Consider the following 17,310-nt stretch of genomic DNA (forward strand, 5'->3'; position numbering starts at 1 on the left):
GTAATTGCAGCCATGTCTGCAGGTGGGTTTGTCCCTCCTCATTTGACCTAGTAGAAAACTGTCGGAGCCTCCAGAAGTTCCCACCAGCAGCGAGTGACAGAGGGGACCCAGCCAGGGGGTCTGTGCGACTCCAGAGACTGTTCTTTCCGTGCACTGTGAAGTTACACACAGGTCATTTCAGTCAGCACAGAGCATGACACGATGACAGCTGACCAGGCTTTGTGAGTGTCGTGGTGGCCGAGGGCCAAGCTACAAATCATACCACGTCACCACGAAAGCCAAAATAAGAAGTGCCTATGTGTGGTCTGCTTACTCCAGCTGTCATAGCTCAACCGGATCTATTGACGATTTACTAATCCAGCCGATAGCCGAGGCTGGGCAGCTGACCCACAAACTGCCAAGCCGAAGACAACAGGCAGCCTCTCTTGCGTCTTCAGCTTAGCCGGTGGTAGTCCATCGATAGAGTTGCTTTCAGGATCAGCACGATTTACCTGGAGTCGGTGTTGTGGGGGAGGAGCGGGAGGTGCCCAGACAGCAGACCAGTAGGCATCCCCCTGCTTGCATCTCTCTACTGCAAATCCCTCTTCTCGGGCTCCCTCCTTTGACGCACCTGCTGATGGCCATCTCCATACATTTCATTCGTGACAAGCTGCAGCGAGCTGAATGGTGGCACCCGAAAGTTACGTCCACATGCTAATCCCCAGAACCTATGAATGTGACCTTATTTAGAAAAAGCTTCACTGCAGATGGAATTAAGGGTCTCATGACGAGGAAATCATCCTGGAGTATCCTGCTGGGCCCTAAGTCCACTGACAAGTGTCCTTCTAGAAGAGACAGGGAGAGGACATTCGAGACAGAAGAGGAAGAGGTGATATAACCACTGAGGCAGGGATTGGAGGCGTATGTGCACAGCCAAGGAGTGAATGGTGCAACCAGAAGCTGGAGGAGGCACAGAAAGACCCTCCCTCTGGAACCTCGGGAGCGAGAGTGACCCTGCCGACCCCTTGATGTCGGCCTTCTGGCCTCCAAAACAGAGAGACTATGTGGTGATCTGTTAGGGCAGTCACAGGAAAGGAACGCACAGGCAGGCTTGTGTTTCAGACTGTCCAGGATGAGCTGCTATTTGCAGGAGAATTTGTGACCTCATCCCTCAGGCCCACAAGCCCGCCAGGTCCTGCTCTGCCCTTGGCTGGAAAGGGAATCCCGAGGTTGCATCTGCCTCTTGGGTGTGGAGCTCTGGGCTGGAGCAAGATGAGAAATGGGCCTATTTATAAACAAATAGAGCCAGAGGGCGGGCGCGGGGTTGGCCAAGGGCTTTACCAAGGTCAGAGGCCCAGTCCCTTGGGACAGGGGGCATTGCCGAGAGAGCAGCGCTCTGAGAGGAAGAAGGGGGCCGGAGCAGGGGGTACTCGGGGCCTCTCTGAGCAGTGGGGCTGTGGTCCGTTTCTGAACAGCCCAACACAGGAATGTCCAGCTGGCTTCCAAGTCGTATCTGGTGTCTCGGGTGAAGGGCAGGCCCGGCTGGGTGGGAGAGGATTCTTTCCCACTGCCTCATTGCTGCTCTAAGAAAGGAAGTGCAAGCGCCCAGGGCAGGCACCCTGCAAGCAGCCCGCGTCCTGGCTGTGGGCCGTTGCCCCCCGCACACACACTCCTGGCGCCGCAAGGGGTACGCTGTCGCGGTGACAGGGCCTCTGGGCTCCTCCGTTTCTCAGCGTAAAGACCGCTCTCTCAGCAGGACCAGGTCAGAGGGACATCCTGGGGGGTGTCTCAGCCCAGCCTGCCCCACGCAGTGCCAGGGATGTGGGTGGACAGGGACTCTCTGATTAGTGGCTGAGTTGGACCAGGGTTCGCTCCCACCTCGGGGGGTGCGGGGCCCAGCTGTCCAGAGGAGGTCACGGTCCACGGGCTGCCTTACCCAGCCCGTCGCACAGGCCTGTGCCTGGTTGATGCCCGGCTCTCTTGCACCAGGGGTCCCAGCAGAAGGCTTTCTTCCATGTCAGGAGCAGCCTCTGACACGGCTAGCAGGCCTGCCTCATTCGTATCTGTGACCATATCACGTCTCTGAGTCTGGTACTTTTTAAGTACTTCTCCCCATAGGAGTACATTTTGACTGAGTAGTTGTGGCAGGAGCAAGAACGGGGGCAGACATTCGCCTGCTCGGGTCCAGAAGACATGAGCTCTAGTAAACCTTGAATCCCTGCTTCATCCCCTTCTTGCTGTGTGACTCTGGACAAATCACTCAACCTCTCTGAGTCTCATTTTCTTTTTTTTTTTTAATTTTTTAATTTAAATTCAAGTTAGTTAACACGTAGTGTATTATTAGTTTCAGGGGTAGAATTTAGTGATTCATCAGTTGCCTACAACACCCAATGCTCATTACATCACGTGCCCTTCTTAATGCCCATCACTCAATTACCTCATTCCCCACCCACCTCCCCTCCAGCAACCCTCAGTTTGTTTCCTGCAGTTAAGAGCCTTATGGTTTGCCTCCCTCCTCCCTCTGCTGCTTCAGGTCAGACCCTCACTGTCCCTGTCCTGCTGTCATCACAGCCTCCTAGAGCCCCACCTGCCTTCTCCTGCCCCTCCCAGGCGACCCCACATCAGAAGTCTCCCTGTCTGTTCCCACCTCAAAGCAGGGCAATTATGTCTGCACACTGCCCCCCAGCTAGCAGGATGGGAGGGTTTCTAAGAACGTTTAGGTTTGGAGCCTGCCTTTTTCTTACAACCTTGAGACTGGAGAAACAGCCCCACACCTGCTTGATCGAACATCCCAGAGAAGAGCCGCACCACCCACCGAGGTGCCTGTCATCGCCCCGTTCCCTCCAAGCCCCAGAAGTTGGCCCCTCGCACACCAAAACCAACAGTGAGCCGACAGCAGCCCCCTTAACACACACATGCTCACTCATGCACACACACACACACACACACATACTCACTTACACGTGCACACACTCACACTCTTACACACCCATCTCCACGGCAGGTAAAGAGGAAAGTGGAAGGGAGGGGCCGTGCCCCCCCACCCTGTGTGTAGAGCTGGGGATGAGAAGCTCCACCTTCATGAATGGCTGGCCACAGTGAGGGTGCCCGTCACCTCCAACTCCTCCAGAGGACCCCCGGGAAATGCTCTTCCCAGACCCTCGCAGGCAGGGCCCCACCAGGCTGCAAGGGAGAGTGGCCGTGGTGAGCAGCCTGTGGGGGGCCCACTCTGACTCTGGGGGCGCAGCCGAGGCTGGAGCAAGCTGGCCCAAGTGGGGACACAGTGCTGCAGCTCAGCATGGGCCGGGCGGTGCGGGTCCACGACCCCCTCAGTCCCCAGGGCCCTAGCCCCTCTAGAGCGCCCGCTCGCAGCCGGCCGTCATCCCAGCAGTTCCCACAGTGGGCGCCATGCTTAAAGGACAGTACCCCCCGGGCCCTGGCTGGGGAGGCACATCCTCAGAGCTGTCCCAGGTCTCAGCAAGACCCTTCCCCCTGACTAGTGCAGAGAGCCCCCCACACCACCACACCCCGTCCTCAGAGCATCCTCCCTGTCACGGCCAAAGCTGCTCCCCCTCTGTGGGCACCACGGCCCCACCGTCCTGCTGCCAGGAAGCAGAAACCCAGGCGTCTGAGTTCCTGGGGTTGAGCAGTCTTCCTTCCAGCCTCTTACCTTAATAACTATGATACAGGCCTTGCCAGGAAAGGTAGAGGCAGGGTTTGAACCCAGACCTGGTTACAGGCATAGACAGCCATAAATCAGTGTGAGCTAAGAATAACTAGGGGGTTACCAGAGCCAATGCTCAGGCCCGCAGGAAGAAGTCGGGGTGAGTCAGTTAGCCAGGCCCACTCAGAGACGCTTCCCCCAGCTTCTTAGCCATCCCTAGGGAATCCCACAAAGTCTTCTCATCTAGTAATCAGATTTGCAAAGCAGTGGGCAGGGCAATGTCACTCTTAGGAAACTTGCTTGAGCTTTTCAGCAGCTGTGGCCACATGGGGAGGTCAAGTGTCTAGAGAAGGTGCTGTAGGGAGGTTGTGTCCCCCAGACCTCAATGAGGAGGCAGGGCAGACCGGATCTGGGGTCGCCCTGGAGAAGGAGAGAAGTCCGGAGCAGTCAAGGCAAAGCTGGTCTGGATCCAGGGGGTACTATTGATACCTCAGGTATCTGGAAGGGTGGGCAGTGGGTTGGGACAACAGAAACCCCAGGGGGAGCTCATGCCTGCCAGACTGTGAGTATTGGCTCCTGTTAGAATTGACGCTAAAGCCCAGGCACCCAGGGTGGGAGACTGCAGCTGGGCGGGCAGGTGGCTGGGCAGGCCCCACCCACTGGCAGGGACGGATCTGAGGATGACATCTGCTGGTCCTACCCCCAAGGGTGACAGGACCTGGCAAGGACAGACAGGAGAGAGCAGTGTCATCTGATAAAGATGTCTTTAAAACAAAAAATTTAAAAGATGACTCTCGTGTAGGTAAAAAGATGTTCAGACAAATTAAATATGCTTAGGCCAAATGCATAGGTTAGAATCCCAGCTCCGCTACCTAAAACATTGTGACCTGGGGCAAGTGTCCTGGCTGCCATGGGCTGAATGGTGTCCCCTAAAAATACTTGTCCACACACTAACCCTTAGAACTTGCGAATGTGACTTTATTTGGAGAAAGTCTTTGCAGGCCCTCCATCCAGTGTCAAAGGGTCCCTACAAGAGACACTCAGAGGAGAGAGGCATGCACGGAGGTGAAGCCGTGTGAAGACAGAGGCAGAGACTGGGGTGAGGCAGCCACAAGCCAAAAACACTGGGAGCCACGAGAAGCTGGCAAAGGAGAGTGTTGGAAGGCAGCTCAGCTCTGCAGGCACCTCGATCTTGGACTTCTGGACCCCAGATCGGTGAGAGAATAAACCCCTGTGTTTCAAGCCCCTCAGGGATAATTTGTCACTGCAGCCAGGGTGCAGTAGGGTATAAAACCTTAATAATATCTGCCCTTCACAGTTATAAATTATAGAGGACTGAAAAAGGAGTGTTGATAAAAAAAAGAATGTAAAGATCCAACGGGGGGATCAGCATAGTCACGTGCATTCATCTAAAGGAATAGTATACAGCCATATAAGAAGTTTGTGGACAACTGTCAATGATGAGACAGACGTTCACATTATAATATCAGGCCAGAAAAACAGAGTACCAGAATTTTACAAATGTATGTGAATCTAATTCTCTTTGTAAAAGTATGCCAAAAAAACGAAAAAAAAATCACACTGACTATCTTCAGGCAATATGATACCAGTTCTTTATTTTCTTCTTTGCTATTTCCTCTATTTTCCAAATTCTCCTCAGTGAGTATTACTGTTATTATCAGAAAACAAGAGAGCTGTCCTAACATTTTCTTCCTGCAAATACCACATAATTGTGCAAGAGCCGTGGGGCCCCTGGGTGGCTTAGTCAGTTGAGCCTGCAACTCCTGGTTTCAGCTCAAGTCATGATCGTGGGGTCCTAGGATCAAGCCCCACGTTGGGCTCCATGCTCAGTGAGGAGTCTACTTGGGATTCTCTCTCTTCCTCTGCCTCTCCCTGCCCCCGGCTTGCTCGCTCACCTGCTCTCTCTCAAAAATAAAAAAATATTTTTTTTTTAATTGTGCAAGAGTCGCTAAAGACCCACTTTGTTTCCAGCTATAATCTCATGAGGTCCTTACAACAGTCCCATGAGTAGCTCCAGCTGTTACTCATTTTGTAGGCGAGAGGACCAGGTGCCAAGAGGTGATGGCCCAGCCAGAGCCAGCCCGGGGCTGAATCTGGGAGAGGAACACCTCCCACCTACATTCTGAGCCTTGCGGGCCCGCCAACCCATAAGGACGGCCACGGCTCCGTCCTCACCTCCCTCCCCTGACCACTCCCAGGGCTTGGCGGTGTCCTTCAAGTCAGGATGGCAGATCAAAGTCTCAAGTGCCCTCCAGGCAGAGATAAATAACAGAGCGTGAGATCCTAGGATTCCGGTTTCTTATTTTTAAATGAAATGAAGGATAAATCATTCCTGCTAACTGTTTTTACCTGGCTGCAGGAAATGATGCATCACCATCTTTTAAGCGAAAATTAAGCCTTTAATTCCATGGCACATGTAATAAAATGGCACTTTAGCTCTCTGCCCTGAATATATGGCCCGTCGCGTCCTAATTTACTATTTCGACGCTGCCTGAAATGTTCTGAAGTTATTAATGTGGCAATATATTCAAGCACAAAACCTGGCCTTCAAACGCTGTGAAGCACTCAATTAACACAATGGATGGCCATGTGAGAGCCAAAGAGGTAACGGCAGGAGGCACGCCATGAGAGCCAGGGGCAAAGCTGGCCCGGCCCTGGGGTGCTGCTGTGAACTGGAGACCCAGTGTCCCTCTGGAAAACAGAGGTGATGCTACCTCATTCACAAGTGCGAGCTGCCTGATGGGACCCTGAGATCCCAAGGATCCCCCTTGTCCTCCCTTTCCTGGATCCCTGGCTGCACTACCATCTCATCTCTGCCAAGAATGCCCCAAATGCCATCCTCTTAATTCTGACTCGCTCACCATCCACAGGAGAGCTGCCGCCCTTCCACAAGCGTACCAGGGCTGAGCACACCCATGCACGCGCACACAGGGGGGTCGTTCAGCCCCAGACTCTGAGCGGGCCTGTCCCGCTGTGCTTCGAAGAGGAGGCATTTATGACCAGGGAACCGGCCCAGTGATCCATGCAAAGATAGAGTGGGGCAAAGTTTCCGCGTTAGAGAAAGGACAGGGGCTTGGGGCTTCTGCACCTCCCTCCTCTGCCCGCAGCATGTGGTACTAACCAGCATGGCCGTGGCCAACTTGCAGCCGACATCACAAGCTCTCCTTGATGACCTGCAACTGGACTAGCCATTGCATGTGTGCATCTGGATGGGACCACCCAAATGAGAGCCCTTCTGTTGTGCAGAAACTTCCAGACAGGCTCAAAGGTACTGCTGGGCTCCCTGGGGTCAGGGACGCCAGACCTTTCTGTGGGCCCCCTCAGCAGGGTGGCCCAGCTCTCTAGAGGGGCCAAGGCAGGCCTGCCATCCTCCACCTTCTCCAGGGTAAGGCTCATCTGCTGTTTAAGGGACAGAGAGTGGGGACCGTTCTGTTAGTCCTCAGCAAACTCATAAGAGGAATTACAAACCTATGTTTGGAGGAGGCAAACGTCAACTTATCAAGTGGACATGACCCTTTAGCCATGGGCATGAGCAAAGTTCCTGATTACCAGAGCCGGTGGCCTGGGGAGAGGCTAATAGCTACTGCTAAGACCAGTTTTCTGGAGGAGCCAGGATGCCTGGGCACCTGCCAAGTGACTAGAGCAAATTATTTACATAGCAATAGTACCTCTCTCCTAGGATTGCCATGATTATTAAAATGAGTCAATACGTGACTATCGCTCAATCACAGAGACGTGGTCACCACCTGTTAGTTGTGGATAGCAGCCCATTGCATGGTGGCTTCCCAAAACACACGCAGACCATAAGTGGGACAGTGAGTAAGTGCTCAGTACTAGGAGGCCTGCTGGGCTCTCCTCTTCCTCATCCCCCACACCCGAGGCCTCAGAGCCAAATTCTATCCCAAATGACCTCCTCCTTGCTCTCCTTGAGTCTCTGGGCCACCATCTCTCTCAGCGGGACCCCTACCCGTTCTTCTGACTGACGCCCTGCCCCCATCTCATCCTACAACATTCTGTATTCCATTCAGCAACCAGAGAAGTCTTTCTAATATGCACATCGGATCCTTCCGGCCCCCTGATTAAACCCACCTTCAGCTTCCTGTAACACTGAGTGAAATGCAAACACTGTACCCTGGCCTCAAGGCTCCACACTCTCATCTCGAATCCCCCATCCCAACCCCCAAATTTAAGTTTCAGGAAAGCAGGGACCTTGTCTGTCTTCATCACTGCTGTATCCTCATTGCCTGGCCCACAGTGGTTACAAAACAAATGCTTCTAGAATAAAGGAAGCTTACTGCATTGTACCACTAAAGAGGGGAATAGACACTCATAAAAAATAAATCACTTCAACTAAGCTAAGTTCAATCCCTCCTTCTACCCTGGGAACCTGTGGGGCTCAGGGGGATGAGGAAAGAGTGTACACAGCCAACTATATCTCCAAGGGGCCAAGGTGGCCTGGAGGGGAAGTGGCCCTAGAGGGGCCACCACATTCAGCTGCACAGGCTGTGGGCTGCACAAATCCAGGGATGCCACTGACATAGAAAGATGCTCCTAGAGTTTTCAGATGGGACAGTGCAGCAGCCCTGCCCCCCCAACCTGCTCTTTTGGGGGTGAGCCCCCTCTGAGCCCCCTCCCTCAGCCCTGTCTGGTACTCCTCTCCCCTCAGTTGGTTTCCTCCTTAAGAATTCTGAGCAATAAGCCAGAGAAAAATTAAGTGATCGTCACCTGAGGAGGAGGGAGGAGGGAGGAGGGAGGAGGGAGCGCCAGACAGGGATTGTAGAGACTTTGCCACGATCAAAGCCAGCCTTCAGTCCTGTCTCTGCGGCTCACTGTCTGTGTGCTCTTGAGCCCAGCATTTTTCCGAGCCCTGGACTGCCAGCATGCAGAGACGCACAGAACATGTTAGCTGGGCTGAACTGGGTATCTGTACGGCAGGGCTGGTGGAGAGATGGCAAAGCCCGAACCTCGTGGCAGACTCAGTACACAGCAATTCCACCAGCGTGAGGAGCTTCGCTTGCAAGAGAGTCAGCACACCCTTGCTTGCCTTTAGTCACCGTAATGGCAAGCGTGAAGTTCATCATCCCTTCTTGTACATGAGGCCGCTGTGGCTCAGAGGGTCGATGGCTGCCCACCTTCCCACGTTGCCTTACCCTGGCCCTACAGGTGAACCTTACAGCTCCTGTGAGGCAGAGCGTTCCCACGGTCATGGGGCACAGGAGTCAGAGACTTCGATCTTGAAGACTCAGCCCTCCGGGTCTGCAGGGCCAGGCTCTGTCCAGCCTCACCCCACCCCACACCTGGGGTCCATCCCGGTGCCTAAAATCAGAGTGGGGAAGAGGGTAGGCCTCCTGAAAACAAAATCCCGACCCCATAACTGAGCTTGGTTGTCAAGTCACAGCCTGATGCTAAGTCTGAAAATCTGGGACGTCGCTGACAGTGCTGATGACAGCCCAGCCGGGAGAGGGGCTATATTTAGCCACATGCTTGACCTAAGATGTTATCAGGAGCAGAACCACAAGGTTGAGGAGCAGGAGGGAGGTGGTAGAGAGAGCCCCCACCCCAGCTGTGCAGCCTTGATTAACTGCTCTGGTAAGTTTCCACTTGCTGAACAATATTTGTTTCCAGCCTTAGGGAGGCTCTGTGATTCCCAAGTGTTCTTGGCCTGGAGGGAGAGGCTGAAACCATTCGGCTCCATTTACAGCAGGAGGAATTCAGCACAAGAGAGTTAAGAAGGGTGTTGGCCATGGGTCACAAAGCCAGGTTTTGCTTCCATGGCCCTGGGTACGGGCACCACGGGCAGATCTCTGTGCTGGGTGCATGGGGCCAGGAGGGGGTCCTGTGCTGTGCAGCAGGATGGATCCAAAGCCCAGATAGCGATGCTCTCCGGCTCATACAGTTCTTGAAAATATCAAATGAAATAGAATATGAAAAGTATGCAGCGCGATAAACGCTGTAATTTTCTCCCCCCTTCTCTCTCCTACTGATCCATAGTACAGATGAAGAAACAAAACACAACACTCAGAGACAACAATGTGCCTGGGGTCTCAGCTAGGGTCTCAGCAATATTTGTGTTGCAGTCACATCAATATTTCCCATCTCTGGGTTTGACTTGTGTTAAATGGTCCAAGAAAATCGAGGCTGGGGGCGGAGGTGGTGCTAATTTCCCAGAAGCAATCTTACCTCTGCTCTTTGAAGTGTCACGAAATTGGCTGGAGACTGCTCCCGTCAGCAGCACGGCACGAGGCTGCTGAAAACACTTTTAGCACCTGATTAAAAAGGAGCCTTCTTTTCCTGAGCAATTACCAGCCCGCATCTCATGATCTCATCCCAAAGATGAGAAAGAAGAATGATGGAAGGCTGACCTCCAGATGCTCACCCAGCAAAATGCTGAATGGCTTGGCCGTGCCTGCTGTGGGGATATGCCAGGCACAGCTCGGGTGGAGGCGGTCAGAGCTGCTGGGCAGCAAGCAGGGTTTGCCATGGGGGTCACCATGTCCTTTCGGGCTTTCACCGATGTCCTTTCGAGCTCTGACAGAGGCCCCCCACCTGGGCTGTAGCAGCCGTGGTCACAGTCATACCCGGGGACATTTCTGTGCATGGTAGGCCCCGTTTCCTACAGCTCATAGTAGCAAAAAGCTGTAAAAAGGAAATACTTAATGCTGTCAGAGATGTGGTTAAACAGGCAGGCTTTCCCATTCCTGGTGGCAGTGGAAAGCAATCTGGCAAGACATGTGCATACAGGGCTTAATAATGTGCATCTTTGCTCCAATAATTACACATCTGCAAATATATCTTAAGACAGTAAGTCTAAATAAGATTAAGTCTTACCTATAAACATCTTTATTGTGGCATTTTTCTTTTTCTTTTTTTTTTTAAAAGATTTTATTTATTTATTTGAGAGAGAGAGAATGAGAGAGAGAGAACACCTGACAGGGGATAGGGTCAGAGGACGAAGCAGACTCCCTGCCGAGCAGGAAGCCCGATGAGGGACTCGATCCAGGGACTCCAGGATCATGACCTGAGCCGAAGGCAGTCGCTTAACCAACTGAGCCACCCAGGCGCCCGTGGCATTTTTCTAAAGAGCCAAATACATTGAAATCCCAGAGTATAGAATATTAAGCCATTAGAAATAATGTTTCAGAAGAAATCAAAGTAACATGGAAATCCTTTTATTATAACGCTCAATGATAAAAGAACATTATGAAATTGTCCAGATGAAATCGTCCACAACTGCATAAAAAAATTAGGGGAGCGCCTGGGTGACTCAATCAGTTAAGCATTTGACTCTTGGTTTCAGCTCAGGTCATGATCTCATGGGTCATGGGATCGAGCCCCACGTAGGACTCTGTGCTCAGCGGGTCTGCTTGAAAGATTTTTTTCCTCTCCCCCTCCCCCCATTCTTTCTCTCTCAAAATAAATAAATCTTTAAAAAGAAATTAGAGAACTTATGGGTAGAGGGTTTTTTTTAATTAGCAGAGTTTATTTTCTGGAGGAGTTTTAGGTTCACAGCAAAACTGAGCGGAAGTACAGGAGTTCCCAGACACCCTGTACTCCATACAAACATAGACTCACTCACTGCCCACATTGTGGGTGGGGCTTCTCTTCCCACTTTTTCTTACTTCCCCCAAAATTGTCAAATTGTTTATCATGAGAAACATACATTTTGTTAGGAAGGACGTAGGAAAGAAGGAGGAGGGGAAGGAGGAAAAGCAAGAAAAGGAATGCCTCATCCCAAATGAAGAACGCAGACAAGTTCATGGCCTTTCACTTTCCAATACACCTTTTTGTTTCACCAGCCGTTGGAATTCCTCACCATTTTGATTTGTGACCTCATTTCCCCTGTCCACATACTTTTTCCCAGGGAAGAGAGACCGTGTTAATAATGCTTTCTCAACACTGCAACCCTCCTAAAAACTCCAAATTCCATCAGGTCCCCAAGGGAAGCCTCCTTAGCTCACTCTCCCACCCTCTACACCTTGGGCCCCACTCTGACCTGCAACCTTGCAACCTTGCAGCCTTGCAGCCTTGCAGCCTGGGCAGAGGTTCTCTGGGCGCGCGCGCACACACACACACACACACACACACACACACACACACAGGCTCCATGGCCATAGACAGAACATGACCTGCAATGTCCGCGGCCCGCCAGCAGGGGGCTGAGCGCTCCAGCTGGTTGGGGGCCAGGCTGTGTCTGTATCTGAGTCCCTAGTCCCCAGAACCAGGGACACAGGAACATTAAATGAATGAGTGGATACATCAATAGGCCCATTTTTGGCCCTCTTTGCAGCATTAAATTGGGAAATAGGATTGTGATGGTGGCGTTTATGCATTAGATCCTACCACAGGAAGAACAGTTAATATCTGGCCAGCTTTGATCTCTGGTAGGTCATTCTAAGGGCCAATTCCATCCAACTGTGCCACAGAAGAGAGAAGCCAGGACTGGGGTTTCCCACCCACACACCACATAACCTTGGAGCCGGCTCCTTCTCTCTCGGGGCCTAGCTTTCCCCAGATATAGGATGAGGAGGTAGGATGACCTCCTTCCAGGATGCTATGATCCCATTAAGGATCACCTGAATATATAATGAATTCTCAGCATGGAAGCACTTCCAAAATATGAGACATTTAATTTCTTATGCCGTACATAATAATATGTACAAAGAATTCAGGGTAAGATCCCTAGAAAATTTGCTAATTAGAAAATAAGATCCTTAGAAAGCCCTTAGAGCTAAGGAGTGAGCTAACAGTGGAAATCAGCTTCTTACTATCTTTTTGGTAAGATAATAATGCAAAGTCTGACCCCTAGGCCTGCCTGTGCCCCCCCACACACACACTCACACACTCACACACATACTCACACACTCACACACACTCTCTCACACGCACACACACACCTCATACCTGCCTGCACGTATGCATTTCCCATCACTACCTCCACCCACCCACCCCCAAATGACTGTATTGCAAGTGCACATGGAAAATGTTTAGGAATGAGACCACCAAGCAGAACTTGAAAAGGAAAAGATGAAACATGGTTTTGGTTGAGGAGGAATGATACCTGGGATTTGGAGGCAATAAGCTCCCTGTGGGATTTAAAATAGATCAAAGACGGGGCTATTTTCGTCTTTCTGGGGAAGGAAGCATTCAGGGGTGACCGTGCTGACTTTTTGCCCAGAACACTTACTAAGGGCAAAGAGACATCCTGGCGCTGCTTCCTGTTGTCTGAGCTGGTGACCCCAACCAGGCAGGGTCTGTCCAAAGAAGCTTCTTTCAAGGACCGCAACTAACATACCACTCTCCTAATCGGAGCTGCTGCTTCGCACGGAGTGCCAACCTCAGGTGAAACATGGAACCAAAGATTGAATACACATTGTTTACTTAATCTGTACAAAAGCTGCCAGGTCAATATTATTATGCCCACTTTATGGATAAGACCACTGAGGCAGAGGGTGGATTAACAATGTGCCCATACCCGAATGGCTAGTAAGAGGCCAGGCTGGACTGTGCAGTCAGGTGCCAGCCCCTTTCCCTTGTCTGACTGCCTCCCAATCCCCTTTCATCTGAAAGGGTTGGGAGGGGGTGGAGGGGTGGCCGACATTCCTCAGAGGAGGTGGAAAACATTCCCTGAGCTGAGGTCACAGCTCTGCCTTCAAGTCTTGCTCCTCTTTCAAGCCCAGTCACTCTGGAGGTTTCCTCTCTACTCTGGGCTGACCTGGCATTTCTACGGCGATCTCTTTTATTAGTTCCTGAAGGGTGTGGCCTGGGTCTGGTGGTTTGATCTCGCTCCAAATTAGAACTATGGTCAATGGCAGTCCCATTTTCTGGTGGACGCAGTCCTCACCAATGCCATGGGCAGTGACATCATATTTATGTCTGATTTGCCTAGCTATGCAATCCTTTGTTTTAAAGAGTTCTTCTCCTTTAGTGTAATCTAGAATCCTAGACCCTAATGGTAGAGCTTTTGTTGGGGGGATGGGAGGGTTGTCTTTAGATGGGGGTTGTTTATGTGTTTATTGACCAAATATACTCTGATTTACGTGAAAGGCGTGTATTTCATCCCTTCCATTCTGGCATCTCCACATCCCTGGCAGTGAAGTTAGAATCAGGAATCAGGAGCTCCTGAACGCCCGGGCTCCACCTCCGTCTTTATAGACCCTCGTGTTCCCCAGGGAAGGGGTTCAAGGGAATTCTTGGATCCAGAATCAGGGACCACGGCTTCGAGTTCCAGCTCTGTGCCACCTGCAAGTGTCTGACTTGGGGCAAGTCATGCTGCTTCTCTCTGGGCCTCGGTTTCCCACCTTTGAGAAACATACGGGATGAGGGACATACTGTGTGAAAATGCTTCGTTAAGACCAGCGGCTGCAGGAGAATCTCCCCGAGGGCCCGAAAAACACAACTCTCTGGGACCACCCAGAGTCGGGTCCAAGGGAGCCTGAGAATCTGCATTTCCAACAGGCCCCAAGTCGCTGATGCTGCTGGTCCAGGGTCCATGCATAGCGAGCGTCTGGCTAAGAGCAAAGGGACACACGGTGAGTGGTGCATTATCGTGACAGAGGGCAGGGTGCACAGCAAAGGGAAGCTGCTCCCTTGGCCACCACCCCCACTTTAGGGCAGTGTTTCCTAACCTCACATAAGCATCGTCTGCGGTGCTTGTGCAAAAACAAAACAAAACAGATTCTCTGGCCCTGACCCAGCCTTACCAAATCCGAAGCTCCAAGGGGGAGGCCTGGTCATGTGTATTGGAACAAGCCTCCTGGCCAGTCTGATCATCAAGATGGTGGGGAAACACTGTAGCCTAACCACTAGTTCCGGATGGCAAAGATTTTCTGTGAAAGCAAACGGTCCGTGTCCCCTCCAAGTGGGGATGTGGTAATAAGTGACAGCCTCTTTTCCACAAGGAAGAGGCATCCTCCAGCCTCCTAGCAAACACCTCGTAAGGCCTGCAAGGCCGACCTCAGGGTTGTCCGACAGCATCAGGACAAGTGTCGGAGAAGGAAGGGGACCTGAGCGGACTTCAGTGTGGTCCTCAAGCCCGGCACCAGGAGAAGCCTGCCCGAAGCAATGCACTCATTCACTTTTACACAGGCTCCCGTGTCCCATCTCTGGCCCCCAGAGATCCCCACACCACGGAACCAATAGCACAGCTGGAAGCAATAGTCCCCATCCTGGCTGCACATCAGACTCGCCCTCCCCGGTGTGTGTGGCTGCACGTGGCCCCAGACCGATTAAACCAGACACATAAGAGGGGACACAGCATCACAGTGTACAATGTCCTGCAGGTGATCACGTCTACAGCTGGCCCTGCGCTAAACGGAAGAGGCAACACGGTTGACACCCGGCAGCTGCTCACCTGCCCAGGCCCTCGCCCTTGGTCACCCAGCATGCTCATCCATCTACGAACCATATGGCATGTTCAATATGAAGACCCTCGTTTCAAATAAAACCTCATTAAGGGGCGTCTGCAGGCTTCTTTAAAACCTGATATTTTTGAAACGATGCTCAACATCACTAATCACTAGGGAAATGCAAATCCAAAGCGCAATGAGATACCACCTCATACCCATGAGGATGGCTACCCTAAACATTTTTCTAAAAGGAAGAAAAGAACACGTGTTGGTGAGACTGTGGGGAAACTGGAGCCCTTGTCCGCTGTTGGTGGGAATGTTGAGTGATGCAGCCGCTATGAAAAACCACATGGCAGCTCCTCAAAAAGCTATAAACACAACTACCCATAGGTTCCGGCAATCCCACTTCCGGGTATACACCCAGAAGAAATGGAAACAAGATCTTGAACAGATATCTGCACACCCATGTTCATAGCAGCACCATTGTAATAGCCAAAAGGTGGAAACAACCCAAGTGTCAGTGAATGGATGAATGGATACACAAAATATGATATATACACACAATGGAATATCATTCAGTCTTAAAGAGGAAGGAAATCCTGACACATGCTACAACATGGAAGAAGCTCGAGGACGTTATGTTAAGTTCAATAAGCCAGTCACAAAAAGAGAAATACTGCATGATTCCACTTATCTGAGGTGCCTAGAGTAGTCACATTCATAGAGACAGAAAGTGGAATGGTGGGTTCCAGGGTCAATGGAGGGAGGATGGGGAGTTCATGTTTCACAGGGACAGAGTCCCAGTTTGGGATGCTGTAAAAGTGCTGGAGATGGATGGTGGGCATGGTTGCCCAAGAGTATGAACATACTTAATGCCACAGAATTGTACACTTAAAAAATGCTTAAGATGATAAATTTTATATTAAATGTTTTTAACCACAGTTTGGTTTTTTTTTTGAATTTAAAAAAACCCTGAAATTTAGTGGAAGTGACTAGGGTCTCCTCCATGGTAAGGTGGCTTTTATTTGAACCAAGTGCAAAAGTCAGGACTAATGCTAAGGGGAACGCGGCATGCATGTGTCAGTTTTCAAAACACCTCCTACCAAAGACACCAGAGAACCTGGAGGACATTCCACCCTCTTCCCAAACACAGAAACAATCCGCTAGGGAAAAACTAACTGTAAATGAAGAAAGTTGGTTGCAGAAAGTCGCCTATCAATGCCCGGGTCACGTTTGCAATTGTGTTTTGCTCACTGACCCCTTCATGCTTTCATTCATTCATTTCTTCTTTCGCTGTGCAGACAATTGCCAGGCACTGGGGCAGGAAGAAGCAAGAGGAGCCCAGAGCGTAGGCTCTACCTTGGCGAGCGCACGGCCCAGAGGTCCTTTTGGGGAGAAGTGGCCCAGTGTGGGGGAAGAAGGAGGATGACAAGTGAGGGAGAACCAGACAGAGGAGAGGCCTCAGAAGCTCTCACGGGCTGCTTCGGAGCAGTTGGAGGAAGCTCCCTTTGGGGGCCTTGTCCAGCGACAAGGTTTCCAGGCAGCCTGAGGCTGTGTCTGGTGCCCTCTGAAGCCCCTGGCCCACAGGAGGGACCCAGCAAATGTTGGCCTGTGACATGTCAGGGCAGGACCTGTGTTATGAGAAGTACCAAAGTGCCACCCAAGCTGGGCCTGGGAATGAGTTTAAAAAGCAGGCCAGGCTGCCCATGCCTCTTGGACTGCGTGGGGAGTGAGAGGGGAGAGAGACATGGGAGAGCCCGGCCCTGCCCACTGCCGCGTGCTGGGAGGCCCCGCTACTCATCCGAGACATTTTGGAGGAGCAGCCCCTCTGCAAGCCTATCGTGTTCCTAAGCCAGCGATGGATTGTTTTCATTTCATTCAGAATAGCAAGACTAAACTGGATCCAATTTCTGATCAGTGTCATTTCTCAGGCTTGCTCAGAAAAGACAAAATCCATTAAACTGCCCCCCTACTCCCCTATGAGAGGCACTGAGCTCCCCGTGGCAGCGAGATGGGAGCTCTTGAGGGTAAAGACTCATTTTCTGTGGATCAGTGGCTGGCTTATTGTAGGTGCTTAATAAATATTCAATCATAACAATCTTAATTACTGGATTACATCATGTCTGTCTTAGGGTGGGATATAAATAAATAATGCCATAATAATAATGAGGCTCTAACGGAGGGCTGCTCAGTTTGAGTTCCCACTACTTCACAGGCGGTTTTAATAAATTTGGGTGGATTTCATATTTCATGAAGATGTATCTGCTCGCAGCAGGTAAATGCTCCTGAAGATAAGCCTTA

The 17,310-nt window shown here is 51.4% G+C and overlaps 1 long non-coding RNA gene across 1 annotated transcript; it reads left to right on the forward strand.

Annotated features, from left to right (window-relative positions):
* The first annotated feature begins 2,693 nt into the window (after positions 1 to 2,693).
* On the forward strand, positions 2,694 to 17,118 carry LOC118022867. Its single transcript, XR_004682586.1, has 3 exons — positions 2,694 to 4,858; positions 13,709 to 14,193; positions 16,311 to 17,118. It is a non-coding gene; the product is annotated as an uncharacterized LOC118022867 (long non-coding RNA).
* Positions 17,119 to 17,310: the final 192 nt, after the last annotated feature.

The sequence above is a fragment of the Mirounga leonina genome, unplaced genomic scaffold (genome assembly GCF_011800145.1).
Source record: "Mirounga leonina isolate KUSES-001 unplaced genomic scaffold, KU_Mleo_1.0 Mir_114, whole genome shotgun sequence".
NCBI lineage: Eukaryota > Metazoa > Chordata > Mammalia > Carnivora > Phocidae > Mirounga > Mirounga leonina.